This window comes from Pimephales promelas, chromosome 8, assembly GCF_988280905.1.
Source record: "Pimephales promelas chromosome 8, fPimPro1.hap1.1, whole genome shotgun sequence".
Taxonomy (NCBI): Eukaryota; Metazoa; Chordata; class Actinopteri; order Cypriniformes; family Leuciscidae; genus Pimephales; species Pimephales promelas.
The window spans coordinates 34161627-34180568 of NC_142776.1; the positions used below are offsets into that span (position 1 = coordinate 34161627).

The window sequence follows — 18942 nt, forward strand, 5'->3', positions numbered from 1 at the left end:
ACTATAATTTTGAGGTTTTTGTTTTACAGATTGCACTTTGTTTGTAACAAACTAAATATATTCGAGTCAATCAATCTGGTCATTTTTTGTGTGCATCTTTCTTTTTTAGAACAAAAACTTGAACATTATAACATTACAACTTTAATCATAATGTTTTTCCTTTATATTGAATCCCACTGGCAATCTATTGAATGATGATTCAGACAGTTTATTTGATGTGGACATTTTATTTAAAGTTCCTGTCATGATGAAAACCATTTATCTGCACTGAGCTGGGCCCCCTGAGTCCATGGCACCAAGTGGCATCCCATAATTCCACTGTCTACGAACAAACTATTTGTCCAATAACCCACTGTATTTGAAAAGTACTAACCCCAGCGTTCATGCAATAAGCTGCAAATAGACAGAATCCCACCTGCAATCTATTGAATGGGGATTTGGGTAGTGTATTTTTTGGACATTTTAATAAAAGTTTCTTTCATGATAAAAAACTATTTTACTGCACTCAGCTAGGTCCCCTGAGTCTGTGGCACCAAGCGCTGTCCCATAATTCCACCGTCCACAAACCCACTATTTTTATAATGACATAAATGCTACGTGGTATGTCCATATCTCAGCTCTGGAAGAAATCAGAGAAATCAGAGAAACTCAAAATTTCGACCCCCCGCCCCCAAAAAACGACAGTGGTACCCCTTTCGTTTTTTTTGTGTCGTTTTTTTTTTTGTGTTCGCCCGAACAAAAAACCGAAAGGGGTACCACTGTCGTTTTTTTTTTTCGGGTCGAAATTTTGGCTGTGAGACTTTGACCTGAGTGCAAAAATGGAGGCTCTAGACCCTTCCAGAGCTGAGATATCAAAATTCTAAATTTCGACCCGAAAAAAAAAAACGACAGTGTTACCCCTTTCGTTTTTTTTCATTTTCGGGTGAAAAATTTAGTTTCTCCAATCTTATCAAAACTCTGGATTCTGATAGAGGGCTGTGCGACTTTGACCTGAGTGCAAAAATGGAGGCTCTAGACCCTTCCAGAGCTGAGATATCAAAATTCAAAATTTCGACCCGAAAAAAAACCGACAGTGTTACCCCTTTCGTTTTTTTTCATTTTCGGGTGAAAAATTAAGTTTCTCCAATCTTCTCAAAACTCTGGATTATGATCGAGGGCTGTGAGACTTTGACCTGAGTGCAAAAATGGAGGCTCTAGACCCTTCCAGAGCTGAGATATCAAAATTCAAAATTTCGACCCGAAAAAAAAAACCCGACAGTGTTACCCCTTTCGTTTTTTTTCATTTTCGGGCAAAAAATTAAGTTTCTCCAATCTTCTCAAAACTCTGGATTCTGATAGAGGGCTGTGTGACTTTGACCTGAGTGCAAAAATGGAGGCTCTAGACCCTTCCAGAGCTGAGATATCAAAATTCAAAATTTCGACCCGAAAAAAAAACGACAGTGTTACCCCTTTCGTTTTTTTTCATTTTCGGGTGAAATTTTAAGTTTCTCCAATCTTCTCAAAACTCTGGATTATGATCGAGGGCTGTGAGACTTTGACCTGAGTGCAAAAATGGAGGCTCTAGACCCTTCCAGAGCTGAGATATCAAAATTCAAAATTTCGACCCGAAAAAAAAAACGACAGTGTTACCCCTTTCGTTTTTTTTCATTTTCGGGCGAAAAATTAAGTTTCTCCAATCTTCTCAACCTGAGTGCAAAAATGGAGGCTCTAGACCCTTCCAGAGCTGAGATATCGAAATTCTAAATTTCGACCCGAAAAAAAACCCGACAGTGTTACCCCTTTCGTTTTTTTTCGTTTTCGGGCGAAAAATTACGTTTCTCCAATTTTCTCAAAACTCTGGATTCTGATAGAGGGCCATGAGAGTTAGACCTGAGTGCAAAAATGGAGGCTCTAGACCCTTCAAGAGCTGAGATTTCGAAATTCAAAATTTCGACGCGAAAAAAAAAACGACAGTCACCCCTTTCGCTTTTTTTTTCGGGCGAGAAATTAAGTTTCTCCAATCTTCTCAAAACTCTGGATTCTGATAGAGGGCCATGAGACTTAGACCTGAGTGCAAAAATGGAGGCTCTAGACCCTTCCAGGGCTGAGATATTGAGATCCCACGTAGCATTTATGCCATTATAAAAATCTCAATATCTCAGCTCTGGAAGGGTCTAGAGCCTCTATTTTTGCACTCAGCTCTAACTGTCATGGCCCTCTATCAGAATCCAGAGTTTTGAGAAGATTGGAGAAACTTAATTACTCGCCCGAAAAAAAAAACAAAAAACGAAAGGGGTAACACTGTGGTTTTTTTTTTCGGGTCGAAATTTTGAATTTTGATATCTCAGCTCTGGAAGAGTCTAGAGCCTCCATTTTTGCACTCAGGTCAAAGTCTCACAGCCCTCGATCATAATCCAGAGTTTTGAGAAGATTGGAGAAACTTAATTTTTCGCCCGAAAATGAAAAAAAACGAAAGGGGTAACACTGTCGTTTTTTTTTTCGGGTCGAAATTTTGAATTTTGATATCTCAGCTCTGGAAGGGTCTAGAGTCTCCTTTTTTTTTGCACTAATGTCAAAGTCTCACGGCCCTCTATCAGAATCCAGAGTTTTGAGAAGATTGGAGAAACTTAATTTTTCGCCCGAAAATGAAAAAAAACGAAAGGGGTAACACTGTCGTTTTTTTTTTTCGGGTCGAAATTTTGAATTTTGATATCTCAGCTCTGGAAGGGTCTAGAGCCTCCATTTTTGCACCCAGGTCTAAGTCTCATGGCCCTCTATCAGAATCCAGAGTTTCAAGAAGATCAGAGAAACTCAAAATTTCGACCCCCCCCCCCCAAAAAAAAAACGACAGTGGTACCCCTTACGTTTTTTTTGTTTCGAAATTTTGAGTTTAGACCTGAATGCAAAAATGGACCTATAAGCCTTAATATGGTATAAATTAAGACATTTTAAGACTTTAAAAACTGCAAGAAAATCGACATGCTTCAGTAAATTAATTCATAAAGTTTAATAATCATTGAAAAATTATTCACTGACTATATAATTGTCACAGTCTTTGTCTGCATCATTCTGTCTTCGTCATCTTCACTACACTTCCCAGCATCCTCTTGTCTCCACACCTGAACTCACTCCCTCAATCATCCACCTGTTCATCGTCCTGATCATCTGTGTCACCTATCGTCACCTTGTTAGTGTTCATTTTGTATCTGTATTTAGTTCTCTCTGTTTCAGTGTGTGCTTGATTATGTTTCATGGATAATGTGTGTTATCTTCTGCCAGTCTTCCTTGTACCACTGTTGATGACATCACCAGCCCCACTCCAATGCCCGAGACCGTCCAGCCCGAGACCGTCCAGCCCGAGACCGGCCGCCTAAAGGGTCTTCAGCATCCTGGCAACGCTCTCAGCCTGCTCCGCCCTGGTCATGCCCTCAGCCTGCTCCGCCCTGGAGGGCTTCCTGCTCTAATTCGGCCATGCCCTCGTCAGGCTCCAGGGCATCCCCCTCCCCCCCCCCCACCCCATTGATGTTCTACGGTGCGAGGTCGTGCCTTTGTAAAGGGGGGCGTTCTGTCAGTCTTTGTCTGCACCATTCTGTCTTCATCATCTTCACTACACTTCCCAGCATCCTCTTGTCTCCACACCTGAACTCACTCCCTCAATCATCCACCTGTTCATCGTCCTGATCATCTGTGTCACCTATCGTCACCTTGTTGGTGTTCATTTTGTATCTGTATTTAGTTCTCTCTGTTTCAGTGTGTGCTTGATTATGTTTCATGGATAATGTGTGTTATCTTCTGCCAGTCTTCCTTGTACCTGTTTGGAGTTTGAGTAAATGTTTTGCATTGGCGCTTTGCCTCAGCTTCAGCCTGTCTTCATTCCACACTACACCGTGACAATCACAAAAAATGTCAGACTCCCTTTTTAATCACACATACTCTCTCACTCACGCTCTCTCTCTCTCTCTCTCTCTCACACACACCAACACACTTTCCCACACGTGCACACACACTTGCATGTTGAATGGTTTTCTAAAATATTCAATTTATTTACTGCATATTTGTACAATTCAGATAATAATAATGATTAATAATAATCTCATTGATAATAAAAACCAATGCATTATAAAGAAAATGACAAAATATAAAGTTAAGCCGCTTCATAAGACTACACAATTTAGTGAATATTTAATTTACTGTAAATGTATAGCATTATGCCTTTATGGGGTATCTTCTTGTCTTCAAGGAAAAAGCCAGCGACCCGACATATAAAGTTGATTGGTCCTCTTCTGTGCATTCGAAGTGCTGATTGGCTCATGCAGATAGAACTTTATAGAGCCAAGTTAGAATTCAACTTTGTAGATAGAACTTTTTTGTTTTTTCAATAAAAAGTCCCACAATGAACACAACTTAAAAAAAAACCCATATCACATAACGTGAATAAGTTGTCACAGAATAAGAATATGTGAATAACTCAATTTTGACAAAAATGTCAGATAGAACCTTAAAATTCCAAGGGGACAACTATCCATGAAACAATCAACAACCGACAAGCACACACTGAAACAGAGAAAACTAAATACAGATACAAAATGAACACTAACAAGGTGACGATAGGTGACACAGATGATCAGGACGATGAACAGGTGGATGATTGAGGGAGTGACTTCAGGTGTGGAGACAAGAGGATGCTGGGAAGTGTAGTGAAGATGACGAAGACAGAATGGTGCAGACGAAGACTGTGACAGAACACCGCCCTTTACAAAGACACGATCTCGCACCGTAGAACATTAATGGGGTGGGGGGGTGGGCGCCCTGGAGGCTGACGAGGGCATGGCCGAATTAGAGCAGGAAGCCCTCCAGGGCGGAGCAGGCTGAGGGCATGACCAGAGCGGAGCAGGACAAGGGCGTGGCAGAGCAAGCTGAGGGTGTGGCCAGGGCGGAGCAGGACATGGACATGGCAGAGCAGGCTGAGAGCGTTGCCAGGATGGTGAAGACCCTTCAGGCGGCCACGGCGGTGAAGACACTTCAGGCAGACGGTCTCGGGCGTTGGAGTGGGGCTGGTGACGTCATCGACAGTGAAGGATGATCCACAGGATACCAGCATCCACTCCACAAATTAGGCAAAGCTTCCTTGAGGTGGTTCCCCAGACAACTGCGCTAGAGTGGTGTTGTTCAGTCCCACACGTAGAAACGTGAAGAGGCAGTCATCTGGGAAACTGGTTTGAGGTACCAAATCCAGGAAAACCTCCTGAAAAGGGGTAACACTAGTTTTTTTTCCGGGTCGAAATTTTGAATTTCGATATCTCAGCTCTGGAAGGGTCTAGAGCCTCCATTTTTGCACTCAGGTCAAAGTCTCACAGCCCTTGATCATAATCCAGAGTTTTGAGAAAATTGGAGAAACTTAATTTTTCGCCCGAAAATGAAAAAAAAATGAAAGGGGTAACACTGTCGTTTTTTTTTCGGGTCGAAATTTTGAATTTCGATATCTCAGCTCTGGAAGGGTCTAGAGCCTCAATTTTTGCACTCAGGTCAAAGTCACACAGCCCTTGATCATAATCCAGAGTTTTGAGAAGATTGGAGAAACTTAATTTTTTGCCCGAAAATGAAAAAAAACGAAAGGGGTAACACTGTCGTTTTTTTTTCGGGTCGAAATTTTGAATTTCGATATCTCAGCTCTGGAAGGGTCTAGAGCCTCAATTTTTGCACTCAGGTCAAAGTCTCGCGGCCCTCTATCAGAATCCAGAGTTTTGAGAAGATTGGAGAAACTTAATTTTTCGCCCGAAAATGAAAAAAAAAACGAAAGGGGTAACACTGTCGTTTTTTTTTCGGGTCGAAATTTTGAATTTCGATATCTCAGCTCTGGAAGGGTCTAGAGCCTCAATTTTTGCACTCAGGTCAAAGTCACACAGCCCTCTATCAGAATCCAGAGTTTTGAGAAGATTGGAGAAACTTAATTTTTCGCCCGAAAATGAAAAAAAAAACGAAAGGGGTAACACTGTCGTTTTTTTTTCGGGTCGAAATTTTGAATTTTGATATCTCAGCTCTGGAAGGGTCTAGAGCCTCCATTTTTGCACTCAGGTCAAAGTCTCACAGCCCTTGATCATAATCCAGAGTTTTGAGAAGATTGGAGAAACTTAATTTTTCGCCCGAAAATGAAAATAAAACGAAAGGGGTAACACTGTCGTTTTTTTTTTCGGGTCGAAATTTTGAATTTCGATATCTCAGCTCTGGAAGGGTCTAGAGCCTCCATTTTTGCACTCAGGTCAAAGTCTCACAGCCCTCGATCATAATCCAGTTTTGAGAAGATTGGAGAAACTTAATTTTTTGCCCGAAAATGAAAAAAAACGAAAGGGGTAACACTGTCGTTTTTTTTTCGGGTCGAAATTTTGAATTTCGATATCTCAGCTCTGGAAGGGTCTAGAGCCTCAATTTTTGCACTCAGGTCAAAGTCTCACGGCCCTCTATCAGAATCCAGAGTTTTGAGAAGATTGGAGAAACTTTATTTTTCGCCCGAAAATGAAAAAAAACGAAAGGGGTAACACTGTCGTTTTTTTTTCGGGTCGAAATTTTGAATTTCGATATCTCAGCTCTGGAAGGGTCTAGAGCCTCCATTTTTGCACTCAGGTCAAAGTCACACAGCCCTCTATCAGAATCCAGAGTTTTGAGAAGATTGGAGAAACTTAATTTTTCGCCCGAAAATGAAAAAAAACGAAAGGGGTAACACTGTCGTTTTTTTTTTCGGGTCAAAATTTTGAATTTCGATATCTCAGCTCTGGAAGGGTCTAGAGCCTCAAATTTTGCACTCAGGTCAAAGTCTCGCGGCCCTCTATCAGAATCCAGAGTTTTGAGAAGATTGGAGAAACTTAATTTTTCGCCCGAAAATGAAAAAAAACGAAAGGGGTAACACTGTCGGTTTTTTTTTTCGGGTCGAAATTTTGAATTTCGATATCTCAGCTCTGGAAGGGTCTAGAGCCTCAATTTTTGCACTCAGGTCAAAGTCTCGCGGCCCTCTATCAGAATCCAGAGTTTTGAGAAGATTGGAGAAACTTAATTTTTCGCCCGAAAATGAAAAAAAACGAAAGGGGTAACACTGTCGTTTTTTTTTTCGGGTCGAAATTTTGAATTTTGATATCTCAGCTCTGGAAGGGTCTAGAGCCTCCATTTTTGCACTCAGGTCAAAGTCTCACAGCCCTCGATCATAATCCAGAGTTTTGAGAAGATTGGAGAAACTTAATTTTTTGCCCGAAAATGAAAAAAAACGAAAGGGGTAACACTGTCGTTTTTTTTTCGGGTCGAAATTTTGAATTTCGATATCTCAGCTCTGGAAGGGTCTAGAGCCTCAATTTTTGCACTCAGGTCAAAGTCTCGCGGCCCTCTGTCATAATCCAGAGTTTTGAGAAGATTGGAGAAACTTAATTTTTCGCCCGAAAATGAAAAAAAACGAAAGGGGTAACACTGTCGTTTTTTTTTCGGGTCGAAATTTTGAATTTCGATATCTCAGCTCTGGAAGGGTCTAGAGCCTCCATTTTTGCACTCAGGTCAAAGTCACACAGCCCTCTATCAGAATCCAGAGTTTTGAGAAGATTGGAGAAACTTTATTTTTCGCCCGAAAATGAAAAAAAACGAAAGGGGTAACACTGTCGTTTTTTTTTTCGGGTCGAAATTTTGAATTTCGATATCTCAGCTCTGGAAGGGTCTAGAGCCTCCATTTTTGCACTCAGGTCAAAGTCTCGCGGCCCTCTATCAGAATCCAGAGTTTTGAGAAGATTGGAGAAACTTAATTTTTCGCCCGAAAATGAAAAAAAAACGAAAGGGGTAACACTGTCGTTTTTTTTTTCGGGTCGAAATTTTGAATTTTGATATCTCAGCTCTGGAAGGGTCTAGAGCAGGGGTCACCAAACTTTTTTCTCTGGGGGCCACATTATCGTTCCTGACTGTGATGGGGGGCCGGGGCTATATAAAATAGAATTGTGTGACCAAGACCAAACTGACCACCAGCAGGCCTCATAGTAGAGATTACTAGCCTGGCACAGCCATATTTGTTTATCATTAATAGTTGTTTGCAAAAGTAGTAATCGAGTCTTCACACTTTGTTTTAATTTGAAATACCACAGATTTTCCATTTATTTATTTTCAAATACAAATAACATCAAACCTGTCAAGGTAAGAAACATCTGCCTAGTTGAGGTGAGTGGCACTGGTAAGGATGAATGAAAAATTATAAATTATAGGTAGGCCTGTTACTATTTATAATAATTGTGTACAGCACTTAATAAAGGTCAAATAAATAGGCCTATAAAATAAATAAATAAACATTGAAATTATAACAACAACATGAGTAATAGAACTAGTCAGCTCTTATGCCTATCCAGGTGAGCATGCTCAATAAACAACAAAATACCAAATGCAGACATGTTATTATTTTCCAAAAAGCAATTTAAAAAAATAGGCCATGACGACTTTTGGGGATTGCCGGTTCAAGTAGTGGGGGGCAGAGGGGTTGGGGGGCCAGTCAAAGGGGTGTGGCGGGCCTGATTCGGCCCGCGGGCCTTAGTTTGGTGACCCATGGTCTAGAGCCTCCATTTTTGCACTCAGGTCAAAGTCTCACAGCCCTCGATCATAATCCAGAGTTTTGAGAAGATTGGAGAAACTTAATTTTTTGCCCGAAAATGTAAAAAAACGAAAGGGGTAACACTGTCGTTTTTTTTTCGGGTCGAAATTTTGAATTTCGATATCTCAGCTCTGGAAGGGTCTAGAGCCTCCATTTTTGCACTCAGGTCAAAGTCTCACAGCCCTCGATCATAATCCAGAGTTTTGAGAAGATTGGAGAAACTTAATTTTTCGCCCGAAAATGAAAAAAAACGAAAGGGGTAACACTGTCGTTTTTTTTTCGGGTCGAAATTTTGAATTTCGATATCTCAGCTCTGGAAGGGTCTAGAGCCTCAATTTTTGCACTCAGGTCAAAGTCACACAGCCATCTATCAGAATCCAGAGTTTTGAGAAGATTGGAGAAACTTAATTTTTCGCCCGAAAATGAAAAAAAAATGAAAGGGGTAACACTGTCGTTTTTTTTTCGGGTCGAAATTTAGAATTTTGATATCTCAGCTCTGGAAGGGTCTAGAGCCTCCATTTTTGCACTCAGGTCAAAGTCTCACAGCCCTTGATCATAATCCAGAGTTTTGAGAAGATTGGAGAAACTTAATTTTTTGCCCGAAAATGAAAAAAAACGAAAGGGGTAACACTGTCGTTTTTTTTTCGGGTCGAAATTTTGAATTTCGATATCTCAGCTCTGGAAGGGTCTAGAGCCTCAATTTTTGCACTCAGGTCAAAGTCTCGCGGCCCTCTATCAGAATCCAGAGTTTTGAGAAGATTGGAGAAACTTAATTTTTCGCCCGAAAATGAAAAAAAACGAAAGGGGTAACACTGTCGTTTTTTTTTCGGGTCGAAATTTTGAATTTCGATATCTCAGCTCTGGAAGGGTCTAGAGCCTCCATTTTTGCACTCAGGTCAAAGTCACACAGCCCTCTATCAGAATCCAGAGTTTTGAGAAGATTGGAGAAACTTAATTTTTCGCCCGAAAATGAAAAAAAAAACGAAAGGGGTAACACTGTCGTTTTTTTTTCGGGTCGAAATTTTGAATTTTGATATCTCAGCTCTGGAAGGGTCTAGAGCCTCCATTTTTGCACTCAGGTCAAAGTCTCACAGCCCTTGATCATAATCCAGAGTTTTGAGAAGATTGGAGAAACTTAATTTTTCGCCCGAAAATGAAAATAAAACGAAAGGGGTAACACTGTCGTTTTTTTTTCGGGTCGAAATTTTGAATTTCGATATCTCAGCTCTGGAAGGGTCTAGAGCCTCCATTTTTGCACTCAGGTCAAAGTCTCACAGCCCTCGATCATAATCCAGAGTTTTGAGAAGATTGGAGAAACTTAATTTTTTGCCCGAAAATGAAAAAAAACGAAAGGGGTAACACTGTCGTTTTTTTTTCGGGTCGAAATTTTGAATTTCGATATCTCAGCTCTGGAAGGGTCTAGAGCCTCCATTTTTGCACTCAGGTCAAAGTCTCACAGCCCTCGATCATAATCCAGAGTTTTGAGAAGATTGGAGAAACTTAATTTTTCGCCCGAAAATGAAAAAAAACGAAAGGGGTAACACTGTCGTTTTTTTTTCGGGTCGAAATTTTGAATTTCGATATCTCAGCTCTGGAAGGGTCTAGAGCCTCCATTTTTGCACTCAGGTCAAAGTCACACAGCCCTCGATCATAATCCAGAGTTTTGAGAAGATTGGAGAAACTTAATTTTTCGCCCGAAAATGAAAAAAAACGAAAGGGGTAACACTGTCGTTTTTTTTTTCGGGTCAAAATTTTGAATTTTGATATCTCAGCTCTGGAAGGGTCTAGAGCCTCAAATTTTGCACTCAGGTCAAAGTCACACAGCCATCTATCAGAATCCAGAGTTTTGAGAAGATTGGAGAAACTTAATTTTTCGCCCGAAAATGAAAAAAAAATGAAAGGGGTAACACTGTCGTTTTTTTTTCGGGTCGAAATTTAGAATTTTGATATCTCAGCTCTGGAAGGGTCTAGAGCCTCCATTTTTGCACTCAGGTCAAAGTCTCACAGCCCTTGATCATAATCCAGAGTTTTGAGAAGATTGGAGAAACTTAATTTTTTGCCCGAAAATGAAAAAAAACGAAAGGGGTAACACTGTCGTTTTTTTTTCGGGTCGAAATTTTGAATTTCGATATCTCAGCTCTGGAAGGGTCTAGAGCCTCAATTTTTGCACTCAGGTCAAAGTCTCGCGGCCCTCTATCAGAATCCAGAGTTTTGAGAAGATTGGAGAAACTTAATTTTTCGCCCGAAAATGAAAAAAAACGAAAGGGGTAACACTGTCGTTTTTTTTTCGGGTCGAAATTTTGAATTTCGATATCTCAGCTCTGGAAGGGTCTAGAGCCTCCATTTTTGCACTCAGGTCAAAGTCACACAGCCCTCTATCAGAATCCAGAGTTTTGAGAAGATTGGAGAAACTTAATTTTTCGCCCGAAAATGAAAAAAAAAACGAAAGGGGTAACACTGTCGTTTTTTTTTCGGGTCGAAATTTTGAATTTTGATATCTCAGCTCTGGAAGGGTCTAGAGCCTCCATTTTTGCACTCAGGTCAAAGTCTCACAGCCCTTGATCATAATCCAGAGTTTTGAGAAGATTGGAGAAACTTAATTTTTCGCCCGAAAATGAAAATAAAACGAAAGGGGTAACACTGTCGTTTTTTTTTCGGGTCGAAATTTTGAATTTCGATATCTCAGCTCTGGAAGGGTCTAGAGCCTCCATTTTTGCACTCAGGTCAAAGTCTCACAGCCCTCGATCATAATCCAGAGTTTTGAGAAGATTGGAGAAACTTAATTTTTTGCCCGAAAATGAAAAAAAACGAAAGGGGTAACACTGTCGTTTTTTTTTCGGGTCGAAATTTTGAATTTCGATATCTCAGCTCTGGAAGGGTCTAGAGCCTCAATTTTTGCACTCAGGTCAAAGTCTCACGGCCCTCTATCAGAATCCAGAGTTTTGAGAAGATTGGAGAAACTTTATTTTTCGCCCGAAAATGAAAAAAAACGAAAGGGGTAACACTGTCGTTTTTTTTTCGGGTCGAAATTTTGAATTTCGATATCTCAGCTCTGGAAGGGTCTAGAGCCTCCATTTTTGCACTCAGGTCAAAGTCACACAGCCCTCTATCAGAATCCAGAGTTTTGAGAAGATTGGAGAAACTTAATTTTTCGCCCGAAAATGAAAAAAAACGAAAGGGGTAACACTGTCGTTTTTTTTTTCGGGTCAAAATTTTGAATTTTGATATCTCAGCTCTGGAAGGGTCTAGAGCCTCAAATTTTGCACTCAGGTCAAAGTCTCGCGGCCCTCTATCAGAATCCAGAGTTTTGAGAAGATTGGAGAAACTTAATTTTTCGCCCGAAAATGAAAAAAAACGAAAGGGGTAACACTGTCGTTTTTTTTTTCGGGTCGAAATTTTGAATTTCGATATCTCAGCTCTGGAAGGGTCTAGAGCCTCAATTTTTGCACTCAGGTCAAAGTCTTGCGGCCCTCTATCAGAATCCAGAGTTTTGAGAAGATTGGAGAAACTTAATTTTTCGCCCGAAAATGAAAAAAAACGAAAGGGGTAACACTGTCGTTTTTTTTTTCGGGTCGAAATTTTGAATTTTGATATCTCAGCTCTGGAAGGGTCTAGAGCCTCCATTTTTGCACTCAGGTCAAAGTCTCACAGCCCTCGATCATAATCCAGAGTTTTGAGAAGATTGGAGAAACTTAATTTTTTGCCCGAAAATGAAAAAAAACGAAAGGGGTAACACTGTCGTTTTTTTTTCGGGTCGAAATTTTGAATTTCGATATCTCAGCTCTGGAAGGGTCTAGAGCCTCAATTTTTGCACTCAGGTCAAAGTCTCGCGGCCCTCTGTCAGAATCCAGAGTTTTGAGAAGATTGGAGAAACTTTATTTTTCGCCCGAAAATGAAAAAAAACGAAAGGGGTAACACTGTCGTTTTTTTTTTCGGGTCGAAATTTTGAATTTCGATATCTCAGCTCTGGAAGGGTCTAGAGCCTCCATTTTTGCACTCAGGTCAAAGTCACACAGCCCTCTATCAGAATCCAGAGTTTTGAGAAGATTGGAGAAACTTTATTTTTCCCCCGAAAATGAAAAAAAACGAAAGGGGTAACACTGTCGTTTTTTTTTTCGGGTCGAAATTTTGAATTTCGATATCTCAGCTCTGGAAGGGTCTAGAGCCTCAATTTTTGCACTCAGGTCAAAGTCTCGCGGCCCTCTATCAGAATCCAGAGTTTTGAGAAGATTGGAGAAACTTAATTTTTCGCCCGAAAATGAAAAAAAAACGAAAGGGGTAACACTGTCGTTTTTTTTTTCGGGTCGAAATTTTGAATTTTGATATCTCAGCTCTGGAAGGGTCTAGAGCCTCCATTTTTGCACTCAGGTCAAAGTCTCACAGCCCTCGATCATAATCCAGAGTTTTGAGAAGATTGGAGAAACTTAATTTTTTGCCCGAAAATGTAAAAAAACGAAAGGGGTAACACTCTCGTTTTTTTTTCGGGTCGAAATTTTGAATTTCGATATCTCAGCTCTGGAAGGGTCTAGAGCCTCAATTTTTGCACTCAGGTCAAAGTCTCGCGGCCCTCTATCAGAATCCAGAGTTTTGAGAAGATTGGAGAAACTTTATTTTTCGCCCGAAAATGAAAAAAAACGAAAGGGGTAACACTGTCGTTTTTTTTTCGGGTCGAAATTTTGAATTTCGATATCTCAGCTCTGGAAGGGTCTAGAGCCTCCATTTTTGCACTCAGGTCAAAGTCACACAGCCCTCTATCAGAATCCAGAGTTTTGAGAAGATTGGAGAAACTTAATTTTTCGCCCGAAAATGAAAAAAAACGAAAGGGGTAACACTGTCGTTTTTTTTTCGGGTCGAAATTTTGAATTTTGATATCTCAGCTCTGGAAGGGTCTAGAGCCTCAATTTTTGCACTCAGGTCAAAGTCTCGCGGCCCTCTATCAGAATCCAGAGTTTTGAGAAGATTGGAGAAACTTAATTTTTCGCCCGAAAATGAAAAAAAAACGAAAGGGGTAACACTGTCGTTTTTTTTTCGGGTCGAAATTTTGAATTTCGATATCTCAGCTCTGGAAGGGTCTAGAGCCTCCATTTTTGCACTCAGGTCAAAGTCACACAGCCCTCTATCAGAATCCAGAGTTTTGAGAAGATTGGAGAAACTTAATTTTTCGCCCGAAAATGAAAAAAAACGAAAGGGGTAACACTGTCGTTTTTTTTTTCGGGTCGAAATTTTGAATTTTGATATCTCAGCTCTGGAAGGGTCTAGAGCCTCCATTTTTGCACTCAGGTCAAAGTCTCACAGCCCTCGATCATAATCCAGAGTTTTGAGAAGATTGGAGAAACTTAATTTTTTGCCCGAAAATGAAAAAAAACGAAAGGGGTAACACTGTCGTTTTTTTTTTCGGGTCGAAATTTTGAATTTCGATATCTCAGCTCTGGAAGGGTCTAGAGCCTCCATTTTTGCACTCAGGTCAAAGTCACACAGCCCTCTATCAGAATCCAGAGTTTTGAGAAGATTGGAGAAACTTTATTTTTCGCCCGAAAATGAAAAAAAACGAAAGGGGTAACACTGTCGTTTTTTTTTTCGGGTCGAAATTTTGAATTTCGATATCTCAGCTCTGGAAGGGTCTAGAGCCTCAATTTTTGCACTCAGGTCAAAGTCTCGCGGCCCTCTATCAGAATCCAGAGTTTCGAGAAGATTGGAGAAACTTTATTTTTCGCCCGAAAATGAAAAAAAACGAAAGGGGTAACACTGTCGTTTTTTTTTCGGGTCGAAATTTTGAATTTCGATATCTCAGCTCTGGAAGGGTCTAGAGCCTCCATTTTTGCACTCAGGTCAAAGTCACACAGCCCTCTATCAGAATCCAGAGTTTTGAGAAGATTGGAGAAACTTAATTTTTCGCCCGAAAATGAAAAAAAACGAAAGGGGTAACACTGTCGTTTTTTTTTCGGGTCGAAATTTTGAATTTTGATATCTCAGCTCTGGAAGGGTCTAGAGCCTCAATTTTTGCACTCAGGTCAAAGTCTCGCGGCCCTCTATCAGAATCCAGAGTTTTGAGAAGATTGGAGAAACTTAATTGTTCGCCCGAAAATGAAAAAAAACGAAAGGGGTAACACTGTCGTTTTTTTTTCGGGTCGAAATTTTGAATTTCGATATCTCAGCTCTGGAAGGGTCTAGAGCCTCCATTTTTGCACTCAGGTCAAAGTCACACAGCCCTCTATCAGAATCCAGAGTTTTGAGAAGATTAGAGAAACTTAATTTTTCGCCCGAAAATGAAAAAAAAACGAAAGGGGTAACACTGTCGTTTTTTTTTCGGGTCGAAATTTTGAATTTTGATATCTCAGCTCTGGAAGGGTCTAGAGCCTCAATTTTTGCACTCAGGTCAAAGTCTCGCGGCCCTCTATCAGAATCCAGAGTTTTGAGAAGATTGGAGAAACTTAATTTTTCGCCCGAAAATGAAAAAAAACGAAAGGGGTAACACTGTCGTTTTTTTTTTCGGGTCGAAATTTTCAATTTCGATATCTCAGCTCTGGAAGGGTCTAGAGCCTCAATTTTTGCACTCAGGTCAAAGTCTCGCAGCCCTCTATCAGAATCCAGAGTTTTGAGAAGATTGGAGAAACTTAATTTTTCGCCCGAAAATGAAAAAAAACGAAAGGGGTAACACTGTCGTTTTTTTTTTCGGGTCGAAATTTTGAATTTTGATATCTCAGCTCTGGAAGGGTCTAGAGCCTCCATTTTTGCACTCAGGTCAAAGTCTCACAGCCCTCGATCATAATCCAGAGTTTTGAGAAGATTGGAGAAACTTAATTTTTTGCCCGAAAATGAAAAAAAAACGAAAGGGGTAACACTGTCGGTTTTTTTTCGGGTCGAAATTTTGAATTTCGATATCTCAGCTCTGGAAGGGTCTAGAGCCTCCATTTTTGCACTCAGGTCAAAGTCTCGCGGCCCTCTATCAGAATCCAGAGTTTTGAGAAGATTGTAGAAACTTTATTTTTCGCCCGAAAATGAAAAAAAACGAAAGGGGTAACACTGTCGTTTTTTTTTCGGGTCGAAATTTTGAATTTCGATATCTCAGCTCTGGAAGGGTCTAGAGCCTCCATTTTTGCATTTAGGTCAAAGTCACACAGCCCTCTATCAGAATCCAGAGTTTTGAGAAGATTGGAGAAACTTAATTTTTCGCCCGAAAATGAAAAAAAAACGAAAGGGGTAACACTGTCGTTTTTTTTTTCGGGTCGAAATTTTGAATTTTGATATCTCAGCTCTGGAAGGGTCTAGAGCAGGGGTCACCAAACTTTTTTCTCTGGGGGCCACATTATCGTTCCTGACTGTGATGGGGGGCCGGGGCTATATAAAATAGAATTGTGTGACCAAGACCAAACTGACCACCAGCAGGCCTCATAGTAGAGATTACTAGCCTGGCACAGCCATATTTGTTTATCATTAATAGTTGTTTGCAAAAGTAGTAATCGAGTCTTCACACTTTGTTTTAATTTGAAATACCACAGATTTTCCATTTATTTATTTTCAAATACAAATAACATCAAACCTGTCAAGGTAAGAAACATCTGCCTAGTTGAGGTGAGTGGCACTGGTAAGGATGAATGAAAAATTATAAATTATAGGTAGGCCTGTTACTATTTATAATAATTGTGTACAGCACTTAATAAAGGTCAAATAAATAGGCCTATAAAATAAATAAATAAACATTGAAATTATAACAACAACATGAGTAATAGAACTAGTCAGCTCTTATGCCTATCCAGGTGAGCATGCTCAATAAACAACAAAATACCAAATGCAGACATGTTATTATTTTCCAAAAAGCAATTTAAAAAAATAGGCCATGACGACTTTTGGGGATTGCCGGTTCAAGTAGTGGGGGGCAGAGGGGTTGGGGGGCCAGTCAAAGGGGTGTGGCGGGCCTGATTCGGCCCGCGGGCCTTAGTTTGGTGACCCATGGTCTAGAGCCTCCATTTTTGCACTCAGGTCAAAGTCTCACAGCCCTCGATCATAATCCAGAGTTTTGAGAAGATTGGAGAAACTTAATTTTTTGCCCGAAAATGTAAAAAAACGAAAGGGGTAACACTGTCGTTTTTTTTTCGGGTCGAAATTTTGAATTTCGATATCTCAGCTCTGGAAGGGTCTAGAGCCTCCATTTTTGCACTCAGGTCAAAGTCTCACAGCCCTCGATCATAATCCAGAGTTTTGAGAAGATTGGAGAAACTTAATTTTTCGCCCGAAAATGAAAAAAAACGAAAGGGGTAACACTGTCGTTTTTTTTTCGGGTCGAAATTTTGAATTTCGATATCTCAGCTCTGGAAGGGTCTAGAGCCTCAATTTTTGCACTCAGGTCAAAGTCACACAGCCATCTATCAGAATCCAGAGTTTTGAGAAGATTGGAGAAACTTAATTTTTCGCCCGAAAATGAAAAAAAAATGAAAGGGGTAACACTGTCGTTTTTTTTTCGGGTCGAAATTTAGAATTTTGATATCTCAGCTCTGGAAGGGTCTAGAGCCTCCATTTTTGCACTCAGGTCAAAGTCTCACAGCCCTTGATCATAATCCAGAGTTTTGAGAAGATTGGAGAAACTTAATTTTTTGCCCGAAAATGAAAAAAAACGAAAGGGGTAACACTGTCGTTTTTTTTTCGGGTCGAAATTTTGAATTTCGATATCTCAGCTCTGGAAGGGTCTAGAGCCTCAATTTTTGCACTCAGGTCAAAGTCTCGCGGCCCTCTATCAGAATCCAGAGTTTTGAGAAGATTGGAGAAACTTAATTTTTCGCCCGAAAATGAAAAAAAACGAAAGGGGTAACACTGTCGTTTTTTTTTCGGGTCGAAATTTTGAATTTCGATATCTCAGCTCTGGAAGGGTCTAGAGCCTCCATTTTTGCACTCAGGTCAAAGTCACACAGCCCTCTATCAGAATCCAGAGTTTTGAGAAGATTGGAGAAACTTAATTTTTCGCCCGAAAATGAAAAAAAAAACGAAAGGGGTAACACTGTCGTTTTTTTTTCGGGTCGAAATTTTGAATTTTGATATCTCAGCTCTGGAAGGGTCTAGAGCCTCCATTTTTGCACTCAGGTCAAAGTCTCACAGCCCTTGATCATAATCCAGAGTTTTGAGAAGATTGGAGAAACTTAATTTTTCGCCCGAAAATGAAAATAAAACGAAAGGGGTAACACTGTCGTTTTTTTTTCGGGTCGAAATTTTGAATTTCGATATCTCAGCTCTGGAAGGGTCTAGAGCCTCCATTTTTGCACTCAGGTCAAAGTCTCACAGCCCTCGATCATAATCCAGAGTTTTGAGAAGATTGGAGAAACTTAATTTTTTGCCCGAAAATGAAAAAAAACGAAAGGGGTAACACTGTCGTTTTTTTTTCGGGTCGAAATTTTGAATTTCGATATCTCAGCTCTGGAAGGGTCTAGAGCCTCCATTTTTGCACTCAGGTCAAAGTCTCACAGCCCTCGATCATAATCCAGAGTTTTGAGAAGATTGGAGAAACTTAATTTTTCGCCCGAAAATGAAAAAAAACGAAAGGGGTAACACTGTCGTTTTTTTTTCGGGTCGAAATTTTGAATTTCGATATCTCAGCTCTGGAAGGGTCTAGAGCCTCCATTTTTGCACTCAGGTCAAAGTCACACAGCCCTCGATCATAATCCAGAGTTTTGAGAAGATTGGAGAAACTTAATTTTTCGCCCGAAAATGAAAAAAAACGAAAGGGGTAACACTGTCGTTTTTTTTTTCGGGTCAAAATTTTGAATTTTGATATCTCAGCTCTGGAAGGGTCTAGAGCCTCAAATTTTGCACTCAGGTCAAAGTCACACAGCCATCTATCAGAATCCAGAGTTTTGAGAAGATTGGAGAAACTTAATTTTTCGCCCGAAAATGAAAAAAAAATGAAAGGGGTAACACTGTCGTTTTTTTTTCGGGTCGAAATTTAGAATTTTGATATCTCAGCTCTGGAAGGGTCTAGAGCCTCCATTTTTGCACTCAGGTCAAAGTCTCACAGCCCTTGATCATAATCCAGAGTTTTGAGAAGATTGGAGAAACTTAATTTTTTGCCCGAAAATGAAAAAAAACGAAAGGGGTAACACTGTCGTTTTTTTTTCGGGTCGAAATTTTGAATTTCGATATCTCAGCTCTGGAAGGGTCTAGAGCCTCAATTTTTGCACTCAGGTCAAAGTCTCGCGGCCCTCTATCAGAATCCAGAGTTTTGAGAAGATTGGAGAAACTTAATTTTTCGCCCGAAAATGAAAAAAAACGAAAGGGGTAACACTGTCGTTTTTTTTTCGGGTCGAAATTTTGAATTTCGATATCTCAGCTCTGGAAGGGTCTAGAGCCTCCATTTTTGCACTCAGGTC

The 18942-nt window shown here is 40.2% G+C and overlaps 1 protein-coding gene and 1 long non-coding RNA gene across 3 annotated transcripts in view; one reads left to right on the forward strand and one right to left on the reverse strand.

The window, feature by feature from the left end:
- The window catches only part of raly (RALY heterogeneous nuclear ribonucleoprotein), a 110055-nt gene that overhangs the window by 936 nt on the left and 90177 nt on the right, over window positions 1-18942 (reverse strand). The gene's annotated exons all lie outside the window — the stretch shown is intronic.
- LOC148978128 (uncharacterized) lies at window positions 2818-3830 on the forward strand. The gene is made up of 2 exons (XR_016169554.1): window positions 2818-3166; window positions 3259-3830. It is a non-coding gene; the product is annotated as an uncharacterized LOC148978128 (long non-coding RNA).